Source organism: Manacus vitellinus, unplaced genomic scaffold (genome assembly GCF_001715985.3).
Source record: "Manacus vitellinus isolate BGI_N305 unplaced genomic scaffold, ASM171598v3 scaffold_67_pilon, whole genome shotgun sequence".
Taxonomy (NCBI): Eukaryota; Metazoa; Chordata; class Aves; order Passeriformes; family Pipridae; genus Manacus; species Manacus vitellinus.
The window spans coordinates 2,720,300-2,737,125 of record NW_021940737.1 but is presented as its reverse complement, the minus strand read 5'-3'; positions in this window follow the sequence as shown (position 1 = coordinate 2,737,125).

Below are 16,826 nucleotides of genomic sequence, written 5' to 3'. Positions count from 1 at the left end.
AAACAGTATAGAAAGGATCCAAAAATATTGCAGCTGCATGCCATTCCTCAGTCCTTTTTAAGCTCGTTATTTTTGCTTATTTAAAAATCCCTAGAAATAGGGGTTTCTAATAGATCTGCTGATAGATCCTGAACCAGAGTCACACAAATGGCACACTGTAATTAGACAGGGGGAGGGGGAATGAGTCTGATGTTCTGCCAGAGCTCATTAAAACGGGTTGTGCACTCCAGTGCACAGAACATTGCTCATGACTGATAACAGAGGAGCATACTACTAGCTGGATAGGGAGGAGAACATGGAATTATTTTTCTTAAAACTGGGGGAAAAAATTGGAGAAGAATGGGGAAGTAAAAAGAACAGTGATACTTCTTTTCAGGGACTGAGATAATGCTGTCCCTGACCATATGTTGGTAAACCAAAATGCAGTTGTGCTTTACCCTTTATTAGCAGGGCAAAGGTTTACTGCTCAGAAGTGCCAAGGCCAGAGTCAGTGTCTTTACTGCCTAATCTGACTGGCATTTATTTGGCAAGGTGCAAAAATTTCTTGGCAGATGTGGTGGTTGCACTTGCTAATCATGTGCTATATGTTCCTGTGCATTTACGTTTGCCAGCATACAAAGATGTGTGTGGCACCTAGAGCTGCCATTTCTTATTAAAGATGATGCACTTTTAGAAAGCATTTGATTTGGAGAGTAACTTTCTTGCATTCTTGCTCATCCTTGCTTTCTAATGGCCAGTTTTTAACCCTGCAGGATGCTCTTAATAGGTAGATTAACACAGATCACCACTCGCACCAGCAATGCCAAACGAACAGAAATTGCTACCTGGCACCTTGGCTTTGCTGGGTTTACTTTGGCCAGACAGAGTGGACACCCTTGCATATGGCAGCAGAAGAGAGGGGGAAAATGTTGTTGAATGCATTAACTGACTCATTAAACTTATTCTGCAAACAAATGTTCTGTAGTTCACAGAAAGGTAAAAAGCAGCGAAGCAGGGGCATGTACAGCAAAATAGCCTTAGGTGCATTGATACCATTAAAAAAAATAGTGTGTAATACTGTGTAAAATACTAAGAAATAAATGAGAACAGATGTAGACTTGAAAGGAGGGGTTACTATTTAGTAACCAATTAACAAAATTAGTGTAATGAAGCTTTCCATTAAAAATGCAAGAATATTTCTCTTCTGTTGAGTCCCACATAAGAGGAAGCTTTGGAGAGTTTGAAGGTTGCTTCAGTCACAGCATGTCAGAACAGGAGGCCAAATTTCAGCACCTTTTCTGTGCAGGTCTTGAGGGAGAACACAGGTCTTTAAAGGTCTAACATTATCGATTTAATACTTCTTTGGCTTTCATAAACTTTGTCTTAGCCAGTATAAGGTATTATTATTCTGTAAATCCTGTACCAAGCAAAATATCATTCTCATTTATATAGGGCAGGGGAGAAGATTTGTCCCCAGTCAGATGTTTGGTTGAGCTGAAGAACTGAAGTCTCTTGAGTCCTGGTTCAGATAGTAAAAGCTATCTCCCAGTAAATTAGGTTTGGGATTCCTTGTTTGAATGCTATTCCCATAGCCTATGGACATACTGGGCTTATATTACAGGAGCAATGTTATCCCTGTTCATTACTTTTTGATCAGAGATAAAAAATTCCTGGATCCAGGTCTGATTTCAGATGTCATCCTATAAATATAGTGGAAAACCAAAGCTGATAACTTTTTCTCAGTAGGAATGGGGGAATCCAGACTGAACATTTGTGAGCCACTGCTGATCCAAATCATGAACAAATGACCACATATTAACATCCATGGTGAGATGAGGTACTGACAGAAATGCTAATGGAAAATAGCTCTTCTCTATTCTGGGAAAAGCAAATAGCAGAACCATCTCTAAGGCTTGCTTTGATAGCTGCTCTGGAGTTGGTGGTCCTGTGTAGATTGACATTTGCTGAGAATCTGGGATAGAGATTTCCCTGTACATGGGAATTTGTGACTGGACCTTACAAACCAAGACAATCATGGAAATCACGGCTACTTGGAAAGGAAAGGTTTCAGCTTCTCGACAATACTTCCTGCATTTACTCTCTTCCTTCTGCACAGTTTCTCTTTGTAAATGTATGAACAGGTGTTAAGATGAACCAGTAAAGAGGTTACAGAACATTAATTGCTGCTTTGAAGTGTTATCTCTAGGGAAAGTAAATTAAAACATAAACAAAGCAAGTAATAAGTATACTCCTGAGGCAACAGATAAGACTCACTTAGAGAACTTTCAACACCAAGTTACCCAGCATTTTACTGCTGCTGAGGGAGCAGAAAATGTATCACAAGTGGCTGTTCCTGAAGTCAGGGAAGTATGTGAAGTGGATACCAATTTCTTAACAGGTTCTTCTGAAGTGGGTAGTTCAGAGCTGTTACACCAGATCTTCATCAGAGGACTATTCTTTAATTAGCTGAATCTGCAGGTGTCTGTCTAAACAGGTGCTATGTACAGTGTATCTGGAGGCCTGGCACACTCTTTGTGTGGTAAACTTGTCCATCTGGTTACTTGAGAGTTCTTTACCTGAGTAAACTAGGATGCTTGGTTGCAGCTCTGTCCCACCTGAGAGAGCACTTGCAACCTTGAAGTTTACCTGACGGGTGAATAGAGGCTGGATAGAGGTGAGGAAACTAATCTTTCTTTGGCAAGAATATGGTACAGGAAAAGGTTTTGATCCAGTATATGTAAATCTGACTCTTTTCTTTAGATCACAGGGCTCTCTTGAGCTTAGTTGTATGGCATGACCCATCCAGAATCAAAGTGCTACAGTTACAGGTGTCAGTTATTGTGAGGAATTCCCAAGGTGTATTTCAAGCTCTGGATTCCTCACTAGGTTTTGGTTCTATTCCGTGATTTTTGTTTCAGTTCTGATATTTGACATTTCACATTAATAAATGGTGTTTGTGAGACAGTGGGCATTAATGTCAGAGTGGGTAGGAGCTTTACTGGCCCTGACATTTGATGAAGAGCTCATCTACCTACATAAATCAGCTTGGTTACCGGAAGACTTTGTGATGTGTTTATTTCTGAACAATAACACAAGCCAGAGACACATCAGTAAAGGGAAAGAAAGAACATATCAACAGGAGTCTGAATGGGGAACAAATACTGATGAGAATGAAACCTTATCTCAGGTTGCAGGAGTTGGTGTTCCCTGCTGCCAACAGCTTTCACAAACCAAAGAGAGAGAAATGTTTTTATAAAAAATATAAAGAAGTTGGGAGACCCCCTTAGATAACTATCCACCTACATGTAGCTGTCACTGAAAAACCAAACAGCAGGAATAGAATCCAATAAATGCTTATTCTTCAGCATGGCCAAATGTCAGCCATGGGGCTTCACTGAAATGAACAAGCTCTGTCTTGAGTAAATATATATATTAATAGCTTGGAGCTGCGCTATCAAAGGAAAACAGCTGAACAGCAGAACAACAAAACAAAGAAGCTCCGAGGCCTTCCACTGCCTACAGCAATATGCAGCTGAAGATGTATACTCTGCTCATTTCCACTCTGAACTAAACTCTATCTTCAATGTCATCAATATTATCAGTGTCATTACTGAACTGCAGCGTGAATTTGATGCAATAACTATTAATTAGACCATTTTGCCCTCCTCCAGCAACAGCCCTAGTGCATCAGTTCCTAATGGAGTTTATGTTATGTTATTTTATTTTGATTTTGCTCAGAGCAGCCTTTCTGAATTCTAAGTTACTGTAAGGTAATTGAAAGTACAGCAAAGGTTATAGAACAGCCTTCATACTTTACCAGCTCATCTGCTTCACAACATTACACATCAGCAGCATAAACAGCCAACTCAATAATGAAGAATGCTGACATAAAAAATAGCACCCTACGATCACACACTCTAAGTCTTTTCACTCCTCTCTCAGTGGTCAGCAAGGTGAACAAAACTGGGAATGTCAAAGAGAGAATGCAAAGCAGTTAAAACTTCACTTTCAGAGGCAAGAACCACTCATCCTTAAAACCTCATCAGCTGTTCCATTTGTCTTATACCACAATGATTGTTCTGTATAGCTCTGATACTTCTGGGTTAGTTTAAATCTAATAGGGTTTTCTGTCAGGCTCTAGGTAAATTTAGCATGTCATCTAACCTGCTGGTTTAAGTCCTTCCATTGGTACATGAGACATCAGTGAGTTAATTTGCATTGTAGAAGCCCAGGTTGCTGCATCATCACTGCACAGGGAGTGCTGCACATCTGCCTGTACTGTGGCTGCTGCCTCCTTCAGTTACTGAGCAGGGATAGGACAAGGAATACACGTCTCTTCTTATCTAGCTCTGTCTCATCTGCTCCTTTGTGTTTTCACAGTCCCCGTCACAAACAGAGATCAGCTGCTCAGCTTCAGCAAAATGAAAAGAGAAAAACTCAGGGTTTCTTCTGAAAACCCAGCTCCTCCAGTCTGTTGCAGGAACCAGCCACAAAAACATTACAAAGATTTCCTAATACTCCCACCAGTGTTTTGCTCCCTTTTCCTAAGCTGTGGAGATGACAGTTGTTTTCCACCAATCCATGAACATGTAAACTGATGTTTGCCTATAATTTTGGAAGGGGACAATGGGTTCTATTGATCATTGCTATTGTAATACTTGCTGCTACTGTGGCTGAGTTTCTGCTTCCTCACTCGAATTATCTAAAGTTTAGGAGCTAACCTATCAACCAAGGATGTTTTTATATCTATACTCACATAGGTAGATAGATAGACAGATAGATAGATATACACATGTAAGTTAGTGTGTGTTAGAATCAGCTGTTCCATGAAATTGCTATTTCCTGTCTCTGGATTGGGAAATATTTTGAAGGAAAGCACATTCTGGCCAAATTTCATTTCAGTAATTAGAGAGATATGTGAGTTTAGATTTTTCTAATGGAAAAGAAACTACGATGGAACCTGATTTTTTTAAACTGCAAAATGCCATGAGTCATATTTGGTTCCAGTTTCTGCTTTTCAGGTTTATCATAACCAGTAAGCCAACATGTAACTGGATTGAATGCAACCCATTGACCCCACTGACTTAAGGGAAGTATCTTGTTGCTACTGATGATGAGTTTGAGTTCCTACAAGTGTGAAGTTTTAGGTCAAAACGTGCTGAGAGGCTTAAAAATACCTATGAACATAACTACAGATAATCATTGTTGCTGAAATGTCGGAGAAGTAACTCAAAAAGTGTCATGATGCAGTTTCCTTATCACTGAAGTTATCCCTGAATGGAAAGAGAACTACAGGGGCCTCCATAATCTTTTTATAAAATCATTATGGCTTCATCCCTTTAGAACACTTGATACTCTTGGCTCCCCGCAGTGGAACAGGAATGAAGGGAGCACGTAGGATACTTAGTCTGAAATCTTTGATTTTGAGATTCAGAACAAGTTTTGCCCTGTGATTTATGAGGTAGATGCTAGGGAGGAGGCTGGAGGATTTAGCCCTATATGTCCCTCTGGTTTGGACTCACAGGTATTTAAAACTCCATTATTGTTTTAGTAAAGCTGTGTAAGAATTTGCTGAAAATGCTGTCTCCCTTGATTCTTAATGTCTACAGGACATTTCTTATGATAAATATTAATAATTTTCAAGGACATGGATGAGTGCATTTTTATAATTATCAAAAACCAGACATACTGGTTTAGTGTTTAAAATTAATTATAGTATGGAAACTAGCATTCCATAAGGGAATTATATTAACTCATCAGAGTGAGTTCATTTTGCCTTTCAATTTACATTTGTTAAATTTTATTTACTGATTTTGTATTTCATTTCTAAGCACTTAGTGAATTTGTAACTAGATAACTTTATTCCTGGATGTTTGATTTGATGTGTATTTAATTTACAGCACCATGTATTTGAACCTGTTATAAGTCCATAAATCCTAATAACTTAAGAGGAAAATAAGAGTAATGAACTTTCAAAAAGTTCCTGCAGTTGCAATATTATTTATGGCATGAAAATGGAAAACTAGTATTTAAGAATTTTAGATTAGTTCTCCTTCTTAATACCTCAGTTTAGCCTGCTACTGAAAGGCAAGGGTGACCAAGAACTAGAAACATTTAGACACTGCTGATTTCAGAGCCAACTAAATGTTCCATCACCTTATCTGGTTCTCCTGTGTACTACCACAGGGATTACATTCCACCCAAAAAATGTCTTTCATTGGCCATGCAGCATTATCTGCAATCTTTCTCATAGTGGGGATGATGATCTGATTAGACTTAATTGCAGAAGCCTGTGATAAATGGGAACCAGCTGCTTAGTTAGTTTTATCAGGTACCTCTCAGCATTTCACCTGTACTTGGCAGGTTTCTCTGTTGCCATAGGGACTAATTCCAGCTTCCCAAATCTGCAGCACTGAGATTGGGGCGAAGGTTACAGGTTATGGCTTTAAGTGGGCTGGCAGTGGAAGGATCTCTGCCAACACCTATCTGCAAGAAGTTCCAAGCTCATCTGGTGCATGAGAGAACAGCAACAAAAGCCGGCGACGGGAAAGACTCAGGTAAGGGTTGATGTGAACTGGAGAGCACCAGTGGGGGGGTAGGATGTTCTCTCAGCTTCATTAATGTGAACAAAATGCAGGAAAGCAGTACAAGAAAAGTCAAAAATATCATAGAAGGGGGGTTTGATATTTGATGTGGAGAAGCAAGAAGCCAGGAAATGGAGGAAGAGCCTGTACCACAGTTGCTCACATGACACCTGGTTTGCCTGGAGGTATTTTCTTTCTGTTTGTAGAGACAAAGGCTTATTCATTCTAATACTGCTGGTGTGCTTCTGTCTGACTCTCTCAAACAGTGAAGAAAATTAATAAAGAAGTTGTCTAGCCTTTGGAGAATTCATAAGGATTTGTCCTTTTGGTTTCATGGTGATATATCTTACTGCAAGGGGAGGAGACACTTTTTCCTTAGATCGCCCCAGTGATCACAGCATGGGAGAACAGTCCATAATACTTCTAAAGAATTCTTCCTTCATAAAATCATCTGAAAATCCAAGTCTGAAGTGAAGTATTTTTTCACTGGAAGCCCCACTGTACCCCATGCAGGCCATTGTGAGGGTCCTCAGTCTTGTGAGTTTTCAGTTTAATGATTAGCGAGGGACTCAGAGCAGTTCCACGGTTATCATCACTTCAGCTCCAAAATCTTTAGCTGAATCCTAATCCACTGTGTCTTTTGGAAGATGTTTAGGAACTGTGGCTCCCTGCAGAATCTTTTAGTGTCTCCAAAAGGTTACAAACATATAACAGAATGGACACTATTTTAAGCCCAGCTCTGCAAATAGGAGCTCTCAGCTCTAATGGATTCTATTTTAGAGTCTCCACCCAATCTCCCTAGTCTTTTAAAGATTGGTTTGCTTCTATTAGCAAAAATAGCACTGATAGTGGGCACCCTTGACTAGTCTACCTCGAAAGTCAAAATTGAGATAGTGTGGTGACATTAGTATGCATCCTTGCTCAGAACAGTGGAACTGATGCAATACATTTACAGCAAATTCTGAAATTTCCATCCTAGGAAAGAGAAACTGCCATTCAATCCAGTGAAATGCTTTCTCAGCGTCAAAAGATGCTATTACCACAGGACTGGCATCATTTTTCATCTTAAAGAGGATATTAAATAAGCACAGCAAATTCGTGCAGGTGAGCCTACTGTACTAAACATAAAATAAAACCACGCATTGTTCAGGATGAATTATTTTAATGCTTATACCTTGAGTCAATTGGCCAATAACTTTGCCAATTTGTTAATACCTGCATTTAGGAATAAAAGGGATCTATGTATCCTATATTGGTATATGTTCCAGCCTGTTTCAATGTTGCCACAATCAGCACCCTTCAGTCTGTGAAGTATCTGCTGGTCAGCATCTGGTTTGCATAATGTAGCGTTACAAAGATGAAAAAAAACAGCCACCATCAGCTGGCCAAAAAAAAAAAGGTAAAAAGCTTCCCCTTTTCCCCTTTTGAAATGTGGAGGCTAACCTTGTCTAATGATTACAAGATTTATGAACAATTCAATAGCAATAGACTATAAAAGTGATAGGTCAGTCCACGTGTACACAAAGACTAAGCAGCTTTGAGTGAGATGAAAGATAAGACAGAGATCCAGCTTAGATCAAGAGCTGTATTTTCAAGACAGCACAGCATGCTGGTAGTGACATCTTTATACAGAAATACTTAGGTTTGAGTTTAGGAACATGTTGTATTCACACAGTTTTGAATACGCAGTCTCCCTCTTCGTGGATCTTGAGCTCCAGGCAGGGAGAAGCAGAGATGTTATTTCCCTTTACACTACTTTATTAAGATTCAGAAGTGATATTTCACTTACATTAGGTATGGTTGGGGAGCATCTATTGCATACTAGGCTTTCTCAGTGTACCATCTTCTACTTCTTCTGCTAAATCCTAATTAGCTGGCTTGAAATGTCAGCAGCTATGGGCAGCTTTAGGCCCCAAAGCTTTCACTTTTGTTTGTGTGAGTGAAACTGTGCAGATCAGACTTAATACTTTTCTTAATATCTCGCTTGACTGTCTGTGATGATGTCTAAGACCTTGTTTATCCCTGACACACCCTTCAAAGTGCTTCTCACCCTGCACTGTTTTCCATATTTGCTGCATATACTCTTTTTGCCCTACTCTAATCCCTTCCCTTCAAATATGTAAAGCTGTGAATAGACAGTCTTTTTCCTGGATATTAGTTAATAATAGCCAGACTGTGAAACTAAAACTTACAGTACTGTATTTCTAATTAATCAAAAAGACATGCTGTAATAATACAGCTACAGACAAGTAGCTGTGCTGGCAATCAGCCAGTGCTCTGTGGCAAAGCAACTTGCCAAGCAGAGCCATCATTAGCCAGTCACATCATGGACCTCTGCATGGATTGGATTGGGTGGGTACATGGTGGAGCAGATGGTAGGAAAGAGTAGCCAGGGAGGATCTAGTCCAGCTACTCAATGACTGGACAAGAGAAAATTAAAAGAAAAAAAATGAAATTAGTGCAAATGGTTCTAGTTGAAGATGGGGGGTAGGGGGAAGGGGCATTTGAGGAAGTTTTTGTCAGGTGTTAACAGGGCACTTTGAAAGTGCTGCAGTAATCATGGGCCCTGGGATGTTTCTGGTTCAGGTCTGCATAATTTGTTGTAGCATCTTGTGCCTTGCTGTCCTGAGAGCTGAGGAAAGGAAACTGAAACCCAGAGTGGGACCATATGCCCAGCAGATTTGCTAATAGAGGCTGGCTCAGTTTCTCATGAAATGAGCCTGTGCACAGCCCATCCTTGTCTTCTGGGGAAGAGTGGAGAAAACACATTTTATTCTGATGCCCGCTGGTCTCCAATGTGTCTCACCAGCTTTTGATAACTGCTGGTGGTAATTCAGGAGAGACTATGAGGCTTCATAAATTATGGTAGCTAGAAATGTGCAGATTCAGAGTCAAGAAATCTTCCAAGCCAGCATTTATATGAGGTCTCTTTTTGCCCAATTTTATTTTAAACTTTCTTCAAGCTGAGATGGGAGAGGTTGCTATTGCAGCAATCCTCAGGTGATGCTGAGAAATAAGAACTCTTGGTTTCAAGAAGTCAAGAATGTTCAGATTTCTAAAACAGCCTTCTAATTTTCCATGCCCGACTTCAGGCTTTGTGGGCCTCGATACCAAAGGTACTGAATATCCATAGCTATGAGGTGACAGCTTGGAGCTGAGTGAGCAGCATTCCTTACCTTCACTACACAACTGTCTTCTGGAAATAGGGATGAGGCCACATGGATCGTGTGAGGACAAGTTAGTGTGTAGACAATGCTTGAATATGAATAGTGCTTAGGATAAAATTTTTGAGGATCCAAAGAAATGGACACAGTCAATAGTTTCTTTGACTAAAATGATTGAGCCAGTTACACAAACAACACTGGTACATAATTCCTTCTCACTTAGGAAGAAAGTCTAACACTGTCCATGCTTACTAGCACAATATCAAAATATATACCAAGACAGTCTCCAAAATCAGCGACCAAACAAACATTGAGCAACTATTACGTTATTTTATACTAACACACCACACCCATTTATTCACTTCTCTGCTAAGCTTTGCTTCTTCTTTAACTGTTTGCAAGTTCTTGAACCACAACCCACAGTACTTCAGCCCAGTTCATGGGTTGGAGCTGTTCTGCACGGGCTCCAGGCTGGGCAAGATGAGCCAGCTTTATCCCAGAAGGCTCCAGTCACAGGAATGCAGTTCTCTGCCTGAGTTAATGTGCCAGTATAGACATGCTTTCAGATTCCAAGCTCCACATTTTCCAGGCTGATACTGCTTAGAAACGGAGAAGCTCTCATTTATCAGTGGTCAGAAACTGAACCCGCCAGAACGGAGGAACCGTTGCTGGAGAGCAATTCGGGATTGTGACAGAGATGAAGCGGTGGGAGACTGAGCAGAGGAAACTCATACAATGAGCAAGAACAGCTTGTGTCACGTTACCACCTGTTCCTTTGACATCTGAATTTATGGTCTAAACCATAAATGGCCTAAGGCCTCATTTATTTGAAGTCAGGACAGAAACAGCACATGCCCTACAGAGCTTAAGCTTCACCTTTCAAGTGCCGAGTACACGCAAGACTGAACAAACCTTACAGAATGTGGGGGCTCTTGGTAACAAATAAAATGAGATATTTACCATACAAACAAAAAATATTGTAGATTAAAGGACATCAAAGTAATCCCTTCTAAACCAAAATCATAAACAAAAAGGAAAAATAAAGTAAATAGATAAATATGAGTGTTTGAGGCCAAATGCATTTCCCACCAAGGAAATAATCAGATGGTATTAAAAGTACTGTGGCAAAACTGGAGTTAGTATGTTCCTGGCACTGTATTTTATGGGAGAGAAAAGATATATAGTCATCACCTTGAATAAAATATATACCATAACTGGGAAAAGTACAGGATTTTTTAAAGTTCTGTCACTTAAATAAAAAGCACGAGGCAGGTGGTGGTGACAAAGGCTAGGGAATGTGATAACAAGTATTAATAGCAGTTCAAAGAAAGGAGGGTACAGCTGCTGCAGGAAATGTTGGATCCAGCTCTGCAGCTGAGCTGCACTTGGTCCTCTGCCCTGAAGTGTAAGAAAGAAAAATGAGTGTATATAGCCATGGATTTGCTCTAAATCTGTGATTTGAGGATGCCAGTAGACACCCAGGATATCTATCCAGCATGAAATAGAGAAGACTTGTTTTCTGTATTTGGTTAAGAGTGGCAAATATCACTAATATGGCAGAAATGTTTAAACAAGGACACAGTACATCACAAGGGAAAACCATCTATCTGGTTTAGCAGCTGGTTTGAAGCATTCGGTTAGGCAGCTATTGCAGTGAAGAAACTCTCCCAACTGTTTCAGGCTGGTTCCTACAGTGCTTGTTCATCCTGGCTAGAAGACTTTTCCAGGGTGGTTTGCAGGACCCAATCTGGATACAGGACATAATTTTATAGCCATTCTGTACTCTCTTGTGGATTCAGATCCCATGTTCATGTGCAATTAACCAAGCAAGCTACAGAACCGTGGCCACTGTCTCTTTAAAATGACTGTACCCTGGGCCCGTGATCCCTGCTGGCCTAGTCTGTCCCCAAATGGCTAGAACCACACTGTCTTTAACAGGCAGCTCACCTGAGACCCTCCTTCAATTACTGTCAACTTCTTTGGGAAACAAGAGTACTCAGGACCTCTCAGCAGTAAGGTCAAAGCCCCAGGGCTTCATTTAGGTATCTGTGTCTGGAGTGTGCTGGGTAAATGGAAGAAATTTATACATCGCAAAGATGGCCACTACGTAATTTTGGGAGCATGCAGGACTCAAGGATGAAATTTCTGAGGTATGACAGGAGTCAGTGACAGCTATTGTCACACTGTACAGTGATTTATTGCTCTGAATTAGCATATATGCTTATATAGCAATATACCATGCAGATAGTAAAGATGGTTTCTATAAACATAATAAGAACAGTAGCTATTATCAAAATAAGATCTATATAGCTTGGCCACTGAAGGACTTTACTTGATTCTGTGACTGTGCCTTTTCAGTTTGATGCTAATGGATCTCCTTGTTGCCACAGTTGTTGATCAGGCTGTCATCATAAGTGATGTTTGTGTTAGTAATAGCAGGAGAGTTTTCTATCGACTCTCTAATAATACATAAAGAACTGCAAACCAATCCATAATGAGCACTTATCCTTCTTCGCTTCCTTTTTTCCTCTAATGCTTCATGTCTTCTATCTGTTTGACAATTTTATTTTGAAGTTTAGAAATTCTGTTCCATTTAACAGTTTGACTTCCTGTTGGTGTAGTTTTTCTCTGCAAAGGAACAAGCATTCAGACTCTGAAAACTGAGGCATTCATGATCCTGTTGAGATCCCTTAAATTACAGCAAAGACATCTCCAGAATATTCAAATGTATCCAATCCCTTACCAAACTGTAGTAATTATGTTCTCAGTTGCTTTAGTCCATATGTTAAATCTGTGCTCTGTTTATAGACAGGATGTATGTCTTCCTTCTCTTGTTTTGGTAGTGAATGGTAAAACAAAAGGCCGTGGAGAACAGTTTCTGGTCATCCCGTGGCTTCCACAAGTGGTACTGGGTACCCTCCATCTGTAGCCTCCTGTGCCAATTTCTTAATCTTCAAAGTTTCTGATTTTAGAAGTGGAATTTTGAGTACACTGTGTATTGCAGGATATGTCTTATTGAATTTCCCCTCCAAAAAAGTGGTTAGAATGAAGCACAGTGTTTAAAGTGTGGTTTTAAAGCAGATGAGTCCATTCAGTTGAGCTAAACATTGTTTCTGAAACACCCAGTACCTAGATTTATGCTTCCTAAATTGGGGAGAAAACTAAGAAATAAGAAAGAAAAAAGCAGCAGATTCAGCAGATCTTATCTCACTATTTCCCCCTTCTGTTTTCATTTGCACTTCTATTTCCATGCAATATTTCATTTCTTTATGCATCTATCACTGTTTGCTTCTGTCAGAAGTTCAAAGGCAGCCTGCTCTCATAAAGGAGAGACAGTATTGACTGATCTATAATATCGTTTCTACCTTTTTTGACCAATCCTCAATGCATATTTTCAGTTTCGAAAAGCATTTCATGAATCACTGGGCAGTTTGAAAAATCTATAGTGTAGGCTCATTACTTTATGGCTGCTGAATGTTTTCCATTGGTTGTGTTTGCAATGCAAAAACACAGCCCCTTCTTTCAGGAAAAAGAGGTTAAAATTTCATATATACATAAATAATAAAACAACACAGGGAGGTGATATCGGTATGATATATTTCATTCCCTATATACCTTTGACTGCCCTGCTGTCCATTAATCCACACAAACTTCCATCATATTCCAACCTCCTTAGCACCTTTAGTCTCATTTTTTTAGGTAGTCAGTCAAAAACCGCTTACTTGTCCCCTCTGAAATGTGGCACTCCCAGCCACCCACACAAATGTCACTGGCTGCAGGCCCAGGACAAGCAATATTCTGTTCTACACTAGTGATCACGGTTTAAGCTCATACCTTATGAGGCTGCAGAAGTGAGAGCTTTATACTTCCTAGTGAGCTCCTTGCCCCAGCAAGCAGAGAGGGATAAAATGGCTGTAGAAGGTAATTCCAGTGAGTCATTCTTGAGAAGACAGATCCAGGGCTTCACAAACCTCAGGATATAATGGAAAGGACAAAATGATGCAACTTTAACAGGAGTCACTTTGAGATTCGTTTTAAATTTTTAACAAATATTTTCTCATGTTTAGCCATCTATAGAATCTTAGTAACTCAGATTCTTCATTTCAAAGGTATAGGGATATCAAAGTGGTCCTGACACAATTAGCCTCTCCCCTCCATTCTATTTTAAGCACTTCTATCACCAATATTTTTCTGAAAAACACATACACATAGCGTGATGGGAATGTATTTAAGTGCTTTCAGCACTCCTGCAGAGTGACACACAGAACTCACCTAGAGTTTAACTACTTATATCACACCAGATCCCTTTTCTTCTCACTCTTTTGTGAAGGGTAGTATATAAACAAAAGCTTCCTCTTTCTTACTCTGTTTAAAACTAGGCACAGAACTAAATCAGTTCTCTAGAACATTATCTTTTTTTTTTTTCCCAGCAAAGGAGCCACACTGCCACCAATGAGTCACAAAATAATTAAACATTTAAGACTGTGTGGGCTTTCATTCTGAGGAGGTGACAGGGCTGAAGGGTAGCTGCAGCTTCCAGTTTGGAGGTACTCTGTGTACTGGCTGCACGTGCAAACACCCTGCCTTGTGATGGGAAAGAGAATGGGACAGGGAGGTTCAGAGCAGGGTTTGCTGGAGTCACACAGAGAGTAGACAGTGCACTCAGGGAAAATGTCCTGGCAAACAACCTCTGGATCATCAACACACCAGCCACTGCCCTCATCCTAACACACTGAATAGTTTGGCTACCAGTTGCTGAGGTGCACTGGCACAGAGGCTCCCCCACTCCAGCACTCAGTCCAGGCCAACCATAATGTGGAAAGGAGGTTTATAATTGTTCATTATATTAAGGTGTAAATTATTCTATGTTGTCTCTACATGAACTTCATGAGAAATCAGCCCCAGTTTGAAAGGGCTATTTTATATCTCCCTAAGGGAACCTCTGAAAGACAATCTGGGCTAAAACGCATTATAAAAAGGTAGTTATTTCATTCATCCAGACAGCTCAGGGGAAGTTGCTGTTTAAGCAGTTTTATTTAGGCATCAGTGAAAGGACTCTGCTGCTCCAAGTCCATTGTCAGTTTTTAGAGGTTTGTCTCTATCTGCACCAGGGATTTCTCACTCTACATGGATTTTTATGTTATCATTAGCATCTTAGGTCCTCCTGAAGCTGCCACAAGCAGATTTTTATTCCATATGACTATTTTGTCAGCCTGTAGCTACCAGAAAGGTGAAAATGAGAAGGGTAAATTGGAAGAGGAGACAATCCAGTCTCTTCCATGCAGATGAAAGGCTCTCCTCAGTCAGACTTTGCTATCGCTCTGCCATTTTTTCTTCCGTGCTAGGGAAAGTAGCTGTTTATTTTTGAATCTGTCTTTACCCCAGCTCTAAGGAGGACTAGAAATGCATGTTCAGTATCCCTTGCATATAGAAAATAAATTGGTTGAAGCAGGAAGTCAGATGGACTTTAAGGAGTTTTCTGTATTGACTCGTTTCCAAGTTGATTAAATGCTTATAAGTTCAGCCTGTGCTCTTCTTCTTGCAAGTCTAACTATTGGGTATACAGATTCATATCTACATGTATACAGACTCCAACAGTGTTAAAAAAACAAACCTCCAGACAGCTAGAACTATTAGTTCATAGGAATTTTAAATTAAATTAAATAGCTGGGCTGTTTTCCAGACGATTTCTAAAGTTCCCATGCTTACACGAAAACCTCCGTAGGATTTACATTACACTACTGTATTTGTTTCAGTGAGCATTTGACTGCCAAGAATACAGTCTATGACCAACATGGCAATCTAATTAAATATTTGACGAGCAGAAAGCTGGACATTATTCAAGTCAAGCATTAAATTAGAAAATTTAGTTTGTCTCCTTTATCAGTAGATTTTTAAATCAGCCTATTCTACCAAAACCCATAAGTTTAATGAATTTGGTCAGACATACTGTGTAACAGATGTCTAACACACAGCCATGAGCCTAAATCACAAAAATGATGCTTCACTTCGGCATGGTAAAATATATTAGAAAGGCGCAGAAAGGTCAGTCACCAGCAACCTGCTTGCTGGTATTTGAGAAACAGCACTGTAAAATGCATGAGCTGCCTTTTGTAGTCTCTTGCAGGAAGCCTTGGAGAGCCACAGATAATTTGCTTTCAATGATTCATCAAGTTGGCCCTTTGTTTCACTAATTTGAGTGTCAAGTGCAACCACATAATAAAGAATTACCAAGACCAGATAAGATTCTTCTTATATTGCTCCGTTTGTCTTAACAACTGGTACTATTGAAACCAAACTCACAAACTGAATAAATAGCAAGCATGTGTGCAATATGGCATTCTTATGTGAAATGATGTGTTTACTGCTCTATCTGCTGATGTACCATACATTCTTGTTTCTTTTTTACTTTCTTAAAAGGCACTAAATGCTGCGTGCTGTGCCCATGCTAGAGATGGTATTTGTTTCACTGTTAGTCCTCCAATGAATTAGTAAAGATAAAAAATGGATTTCAATGACAATTCCAGCCTTGAGAAAGCTGCTATTGTGACCATGGTTGAGTTACCCTGCTGATAGTTTTCTCCTTAATGTAATTTTTAATACTATATAGCTGTGGGTTAGATGTGAAGCCATATATTAGAACTATTATTTCCATGAGTAGTTTCAAGTGAAATAACTTCATGATTAGGAGATAGATTATTTTAAAAATGCTGTCAGTCTAATAACTTTGTAAGAGATCAACCTTAAAAGGGCTTGTTTAGAAGGGGTATATTTACAAACGTGGAATTTCCAGAGCAAAAAGTCTACGTGTTATGAGGTCTGCTAACAAAGTTTTCACAACTGAACTAAACACCATTAACACAAACAAATAAAGAATAAAGAAGTTTAGAAGGCTGCTTGTGAGACTGGGAAAATGTCCGCCTTCAGAAACCAGAGATGGCACGGGGAACAAGTCTGTCAGATTTGCTTTAGAAAACGAAGAAAGCTTCTGTCAAAAGGGTTTGAAGCCGGTTGTTAGAGCTCGGGAAAGGTTGTGTGAGAGGGTGTTGTCAGCGCCGCGCAAGGAGTTTGAGGGCGTCGATTTTTTTTTTTTTTTTTT